Source organism: Magnolia sinica, chromosome 6 (assembly GCF_029962835.1).
Source record: "Magnolia sinica isolate HGM2019 chromosome 6, MsV1, whole genome shotgun sequence".
Classification (NCBI taxonomy): domain Eukaryota; kingdom Viridiplantae; phylum Streptophyta; class Magnoliopsida; order Magnoliales; family Magnoliaceae; genus Magnolia; species Magnolia sinica.
Window position 1 is genome coordinate 31677414 of NC_080578.1, and position 7971 is coordinate 31685384.

A 7971-nucleotide genomic window follows, 5' to 3' on the forward strand; every position below is an offset into this window, starting at 1 on the left:
AAAACATCCCATCACACTATAAGCTTCACCTCTTAGTCCTAGCTAAGAGGTTTATCCAACCATGGACATGATTAAACTAAAGTCTCTTAAGAAAAGCATAAAAACAACTAAGAAAAATGAAGAAAAACTCTTGGTGATGGCTTCTTCACCCTTTTGCTTCAATCTTCAAACCCTAAAAGATGCCTAGGAACATCCTAGGGACTCATATTTATAGTCTTGCAACTTCAAATTTCACACCGAGTTGGATAAATTCAGAAACTGCCTCAAATTTACGTAGTCTGCGTAACCCTCGACTAGTCGAGGACAGCCTTCGACTGGTTGAGGGTCACCTTCGACTAGTCGAGGATCACCTTTGACTGGTTGAAGATCGTGCAAATTAAAAAGATCATGGTGCTGGAGTTCATATTGAAGTTTCATCAACTAGTCGAGCAGGAGCTTAGACGAGTTGAAGTAGAGCTTAGACTAGTCGAAGCTCGACTAGTCGAGTTAGAGCTTAGACCAGTTGAAGCATACACAAATTCACTTCAAATCTTCGATTTTCTTCATTCCTCACTTGGTTTTCTTGGATCTTTGGCATGTGAATTCTTCATTTTTGGTCTTCTAAGATCCAACCCTTGCTTTGGTGATTCTTGAGCATTAAATCCATACTTTTAACATCCTTTTTAATCCAAGCTCTTAAATTCACCTTGCAACACAAACATGAATAAAATAGGATATTAAGCAATATCATGTTCATAAAACCAAGATATAAATGGGGTCCAATATACAATATTTGACCCTCAACACATTTCCCAACCAGCATTTTGCTAGTTCCAAGCAAACTATGTGAAAAATAAATCTCAATGCTTAATGTCAGAAATCTTTTTTAGAAAACAATCTTTTGTGCACTCAAGGATGAATGAGTAGAATTAAGATATGAAAGTGAGATTTTGAAAACCTAGAACCCAATCACATAAGCAACCAATCAAATAAGTTCTTTATCCACTAAATCGAAGCATAATTTGTATATCAAGTTTTTCAATGTGCTCAGTGAAATTCACACTACCAAAAAAATGATCAAAGGTACGGACTATAAGGATATATGGCTACGGCTTTAATCTGTAGCTATATTGCTACAGCTTTAGTCCGTAGCTAAAAGCTACTACCCACCGTCGCGCAACTATAGATTGACGGTCCCATAAAGGTCTCTATGGGGCTCATCGTAATGTATGTGTTTTATTTAATTCGTCCATATGTTTTGATATCTTATTTTAGGGCATAAGCCCAAAAAGGAGGCAAATTAAAGCCTCAATTGGACCACACAGTACTAAACAGTAAAAATTATGTGCTTATCATTGAAATTTTTTGGGAGTGGTGTGGTTGACTTGGGCCTTTGATCCACCTCGTTTTTTAATTTCATGCCCAAAACCTAGTTGCCAAAATGAATAAGCCACATACATCTTAGTGGCCCCCACGAAGCCATGACAGGACCGTCCAAACAAATAGCGGAAGCGGATTGGCTGGTGTACCGCACACCACTGAGTGGCTGGTGTGTTAACGTCACCAAGTTATGTGGGTCCCATCATGAGGTATGAGTTATATCCAAACCATCTGTCCACTTGGGGAGATCGTTGTAAGGCTTGAGCCGAAAAATACGGCAGATCCAAAAATCAAGTGGACCACACTATAAAAAGCATTGGAGGATGAATGCCTGCTATTGAAACCCTTTTGGTTGTCAAAGAAATTTTGGATTAATATGATATTTGTTTTTTTATCTTCATCCAGTTTTTTGTGACCTTATGAATAGATTATATGGAAACTAAACGTTACAGTGGGCCCTATGAATGTTTTAACAGTGAGAATTATTGTCCCCACTGCTATTTGTGGTGTGGTCTACTTGAGGCCTGGAAATTACTCATTTTTGGGATCAAGAGCTAAAATTATCTCCCTATATTGATGAATGGTGTAGATATGATAAATATATCATTTTGGGGCCCTGTAGCTTTGATCTCCTTTGAATCGTATGAAATAATGGAAATTAACCTTTACCGTTTATATCTGGTGTGGTCGAATTGGGCTTTCGTTTTATCTAATTTTTTGGTACTTGCACTAAAGTAAAAATTTTAAAAGAATGGATGGAGCGGATGAACCACATGCAACACGATGGGCCCCATGGAACCCTGGACATAGGACTGTCCGTCTTTATCACCGCGCCTAAAAAAATCGTCCGCGCCTAAAACAATTTGTTCGCGCCCATTTCCTGCCCTATCTCTCTCCCTCTCTCTCTCTACATGTAACGACCTTGGAATTTTTGTGCTAATCTTTCCTTAAGTAGTTGTTTTGGGGTAATTAGCGCTTTACTCGATTGCTTGTGAAATTCGCATCAATCACTTTAAATTGTATCTGCATGGCTCTAAACGTGTAGATTAGTGAGCGCTACGTTACTCTGAAATCTGAGATTGGGCTTGGTCTTCACCTCGAAAATCAAGTCGATCTGATGTTCTGGGTCAATTTGGTTGAGTTCGGAGTGAAGAGTGTGAGAACGGTTGGAATTTAATAAGCTTTTATGAAATGATGCGACGATTTTAAGCTCGACCATTGGATTCGACCCAATTTCACCCTCCGATCAGGATGGTTGGCCAGGCATATCCTAGTGCTTGTTGAGCGTGGTCGTTGAATTGAGTGTGGTCCGCCACGGCCGATCTCAGAGCCGGTCGGTACGAAAACTCAGACTGACTTGATCATTGAGCTTAAGTCCGACCTTTCGTGGTTATAGGCCCACCGAAGTGCTTCGTTGGATCGAGAAAGGCGTACTTTGGTTATAACCTAAGTATACCTTCTCCCTAGGATTATAAAACCTTAGCTCTCATTTCCATACGAATTTTCTCTAACCCTAGCTTAGTGGAAAAGAGAGAGTTAGTGAGAGAGATTGGTTGGTGAATCATCTTGATTCTTCCTTGTTCTTCTTCACCTTTGAACCTTTAATTTGAATCGTTCCTCTCTAATCTGTGCTAGAGCTTAGATTAGACTTGGTGTTGTTGTATCTCATTTCTATCCTTATTTTAGGGTATTCTTGCGCCGTGGACGAAGACACGTCTAAATCAGTTCGGCTATTCTTTCTTCGCTTAAGGTGCGGACTTTAAGTGTATAGGTTATGGTTTTCAAGGCTTTCAATCCCGATTTATTCTTGTTATGGATGAGATTTCACATGTCAAATGTTATGTTTACATTGCTTTGATATGCATGTGCTATATTGAGATTTGTGTACTTCACGCACCTATGTTTGCCATGATTTTTGGTCAATGTATGCTAGATGCATGTATGACAACTCCTTGGAAGAAGGAATTGTCTAAGTGCACGATGCGTCATGTATGTTGTTCCATGGATGCTAAGTGTTTGTAGAAATGCATGAATGATCCCTATATTGATGAATGGTGTAGATATGATAAATATATCATTTTGGGGCACCATGATTTGAGTGGTTGTACCATTACTGTGTCACTTTGATCTCCTTTGAATCGTATGAAATAATGGAAATTGAAATTTCGTGTTCAAGTAACCCGATTGTCCGGTGTATGTTAACCATGTCGATCCGCTAAGGCTCATATGCCGGACATGGTGGTATGGGCCATCGGTGAATCGATTATGGTGGTATGGGACACTTTGGTTGGATTGGTGCTTTGTAGTGACCTCGAGCAACGGATACCGCAAGGAGGTGACGAGCCGATTGGTAGTAAAGGCATGAAAGGCGTGCATTGATTGGTGACGAGCAGTTTGCTAGGACCTCTTCTATATGATCGTATGAGTTGTCTAGGATTGAAGAACGTAGTATGGATCAGTGTTTGTATGGTGATATGAGGAATATCTTAGCTTCCCAACCTGCTGTATGAATTGGACTAATAACAACTTGGTAATCATATCCATGCACCGCATTTGCATGTGCTTTGTAGATGTGGCGCACTTTGAGGCGATGTCATGCGTAACGTAAGATGAAGACGCCGAGGGTGTACGCGTGAGGGCACGCATCATATTGCATTCATACCGCATTAACAAGAGTACTTAGGATTTATTTAAATATTCTGTTTGAACTGATAGCATGTTAACTAGTGCCTTATTGTTCCACCGAGTTGATCACTCACTCCCACGTTTTAGGCGGTGTTTCACACCCACCGGACTGCTTAGGCCGATGTTGCATGTGGATGCGACGTGCCCGGATGACGACGATCCTATATGCGGTTTTGAGACTCTAGCGAGCCTCCTCTCTATGGGATGATTATTTTGGGAACTGAAATGATGTAACTTGTACTTATAATTTTGATAAATAATACTTTTACACGATCTGGTTGTATATGTAATTCAGGGACTTACACTTGTACACATATTTTACTATAAGTCTTCCGCTTGCTTTATTCACTTACCCCTGAATCATATCTGCGTTTTGGCTTAATCTATCCCATGTTTATGTGCTAATACAGTCAACATACATCATTCATTAATTATGTTGCATAAGTGATGTTTTGGAACTCGGGAGCTGAGTTATGCTCGACCCCCGAATTTCAGGGCGTTACACTACAGCCCCAGGCCTTTGATGAACTCATACAGAGGGCTTCTAAGTTGGTTTCTTAAGACACCCAGAATCCAAAACAGGATGATCTCAACACTTCGATTCATGGGTCTTTCAGGAAATCTAGCTTCTCTTGAGGTAATCATGATTTTTATCTTCTTCCTGATTTCCTTTTTTAAAATTGGAATTGGTGATTACACCCACCCATTTGGATAGTTACACCCAATTGTCTGCATAAATGTTGAGTGGTTTTGGAAAATATTTGATGATTTTTTAAAATGTTTGAAGTTGAGCCTCTTCCCTATTTGTTGTAATCCTAATTCTTACTCGTATAGTATTGGTGATCAGAGGTTTTGCCTATTTATAGAAGAAAAAAAAAAAAACATGCCTAGTCTTTGAGTAAGATTAAGAAGGCAGAAACATGAGGATATGTTGGCATTATAAGATAACATGATAGTATATTGGTCATTTCAAAAGGCTACTGGGGAGAACCCATGAGCTTAATTTTGAGAGTGCCTGTAGTGAGAAAAGCATATTCAATGTATGTATGTTTGAATTCTCATTTCCTGTAGTAAGGATCTTTAATTATCTTCATCTTTTGTTTTTATTAGTCCCTGAAGCTGCTCTCTATTATGGCTGCAATCCGTTTGGATGACAAGGATGATAAAATCGAGACTACTCTCTCACTTGCTCTAGTAGAGTCGGTGAATGGCAATGTTACTGATAGGAGCATCATTTCATCTGACCCACTGGCTTCAAGCACTTAGGAAGAGGTGACATTTGTAGCTTCTAAAACTCTTTCTTGATGTGTTTGGCCCATGAACTTTCTTATTGATCACAAAGACTTGGTATGAAGAAGGATATTTCACAATAAGGAATGAAAAACAGCAAAGGTAATCTCTAAAAATCTTATTTACCAAGAAGGCTCATGAACATCTGTCTTTTGCATTTGCATCCCTTGATCAATTCTAAGAATAATAATATGAAAGAAGAAATTGATGGGAATTCAAATGCTGCAACAAAAACACAAGTATGAAATCACTACTACTAGATTTATGGCTCTAACTTACAGGTGGATGAACATATTCCACACATGGAAGCAGACCCATTTCGAAAGAACCCCAAATACATGCAATGTTCATGTTAAATCATATTGAGAATGCTAGAAGTTATCAACATGAATGATTTTGCATATTGAGAATGTTGGAAGCTATCAACATGAATGATTTTGCATGTAATCTGATTACTTACAAGCACACAGTAGAACTCATATGCATCTGTTTGTTTACACTTCCAAATAAGTTGATTATAATCTTCTCTTTCGTATCCATATGTGATGTAACAAATCTACATTTTGGGTTGTCTGGCAACTAGGAATTTACAAGTTGCTAAAAAATTTATTTTCTAGAAACAAATTCTATATGAGAGACTGATTGGGTGCATCTTACCATCTAAGTTCTCTTTGGCCATTAAGTTCTCTTTTTGCCATGACCCAACCAAATCTAATTGGGTGTACCTTACCATCTAATCTTTGGCCATCTTTTTCCTAAACAATTGATATTTATATTCTTTGACACTACTTATCAAATTAAAGTTTATATCTCACAACTACTTGCCGCACTTGTAACAGGTAACAGGACACTTCAACCTAATACAGGTCAGGATCAAATCATGGGCATACATATACTGATCCAAACTCAAATCATGGGCCCATCTTTATATGGGGCATGGCCTCAAATTAAGATTATTTGGGAAATTATTAGTTTTAACCTCTGATGTTGATTTGTAGAACTAGTTAGATTTAGCATGGATTTTATGTTTAGATTTGTAGAACTGGTTAGAAAATGCTTACCTATTAAGGGTTCAAGGCATGTTCGGGTGCCACTTAAAATGAGTTCATCTCATTTAGTCAACATTAGTAGTGCATTAGAGATCATAAATGGTTGGTTATCATGATGACATTTAATTCTACGCAAAAAAGTTTAAAAAAGAAGATCCCTAATACATAATTAGGAATAACTAAAATGAGATGAATTCAATTTTATTTATTTTTTAATGGCATCCAAACAGGCCCTCATGGGGCATGCCCTTGGGGGTTTATTCTATGTTTATAAATGCAAATTCTTCATGTGCATTAATTAGTTTTGGATGTCTTTGATTTTGAATCTTCAGGTTTTGATCTGTAGAGGTTTGTTGATCCCACGTGCTTATATGTGTAGCCTTGCCCCTCTACATGTCTGAACATGTGTATGGTGCACATGTTGTGGACATCCAAGCTGTCCATCATTCCATCCCCTATAGGGAGCTTTATCGTGTTTCCATGATCTCTGTATAGGTGGGGACTATTTTGAAATGTTACTTACAACCGACTTCGGCTGTTCTACAAGTTACCCCATATGTAAAGGTTAGATCTGCTTGGTTTTGTTCTCGAAATATCTTCCATCTATTTTATATCATGAAGGTTGTTGTAATGTTGATTTCAAGTCTTTACAAGGGTTTCTCCTAAAGAGAAGGAGCTTATCATGACCACTTTTCAGACAGTGGGAAGGATGGTATTGATGTGTGGAGATGGGACCAATGATGTTGGGGCTCTAAAGCAGGTATTAATGCCCCTCTTTCACATAGTTGTTTTTATCTTATTATCCATTAATTTGTAGGCTGCTAATTGAGTCCATTTGTTTGAAATCTGAACCACAGTTTGTTGGCCCATTTATATGGATTAGTGCGTCTGAACTTGAAAATGTATTTAAGAAAAATGCTTTGTAGCAACAGGATCAATTCCTACAGAATACTTCAACAAACATCATGAATAGGAATGTAGTAATCAGAAAATCTTGTCACTTCTAGTAGGATTTTAGCTTTAATACATGGAGCATGGATTGAACGTGAGATTGATGAGATTAAACAAAAAAAAAGTAAAAGAAGAGGTGCAAGATGTAGATGATGTCAGGTATATCCATTTAGGCAAGGTAGATGAACTTCCATTAGAAGTTCCATTTCTTCTGCCCAAATCACTGTTATTGCTGTCATGAGTTTCTATTTGATGATTCTCTTGGATGTCTATGAACTTGTGCACTGGTAGGTTTTGAAAAGTTGACTTAATGCACCGGTAAGGTTTTGAAAAGTTTTTGCTTCTCATTGAATTCCTAACTCCTAAATAATGATTACTGATGGGCTATTCTTAAACTTGAAATATAGACATATATGGCTTCTGTTGTTGCAGGAAACCATGGGATTCCAGTCATTGTTTCTGGGCATCATTTTGGGAATGCAAGTGGCATGGCTCCTCGTGCACAGTAATTGATTAAACCATGGGATTCCAGTCATTTGAGGTTGTTTCGCACCTTTGTAGGGCTTTTTTTTGGCCTTTTATTTTTCTTAGGTTGTAGCTTGGTACAGTATCTCACCACTTTCTAATGAAATCTTAT

At 38.1% G+C, this 7971-nt stretch overlaps 1 long non-coding RNA gene across 3 annotated transcripts; it reads left to right on the forward strand.

Annotated features, from left to right (window-relative positions):
• Window positions 1-4875: 4875 nt before the first annotated feature.
• LOC131249957 (uncharacterized) lies at window positions 4876-7255 on the forward strand. Of its 3 annotated transcripts, none has more exons than XR_009172928.1 (3): window positions 4876-5436; window positions 6716-6947; window positions 7054-7255. It is a non-coding gene; the product is annotated as an uncharacterized LOC131249957 (long non-coding RNA). The 3 variants fall into 3 exon arrangements; XR_009172929.1 differs by having other exon boundaries at window positions 4885-5436; window positions 6763-6947; window positions 7028-7249; XR_009172927.1 differs by having other exon boundaries at window positions 4886-5436; window positions 6763-6947; window positions 7054-7244.
• Window positions 7256-7971: the final 716 nt, after the last annotated feature.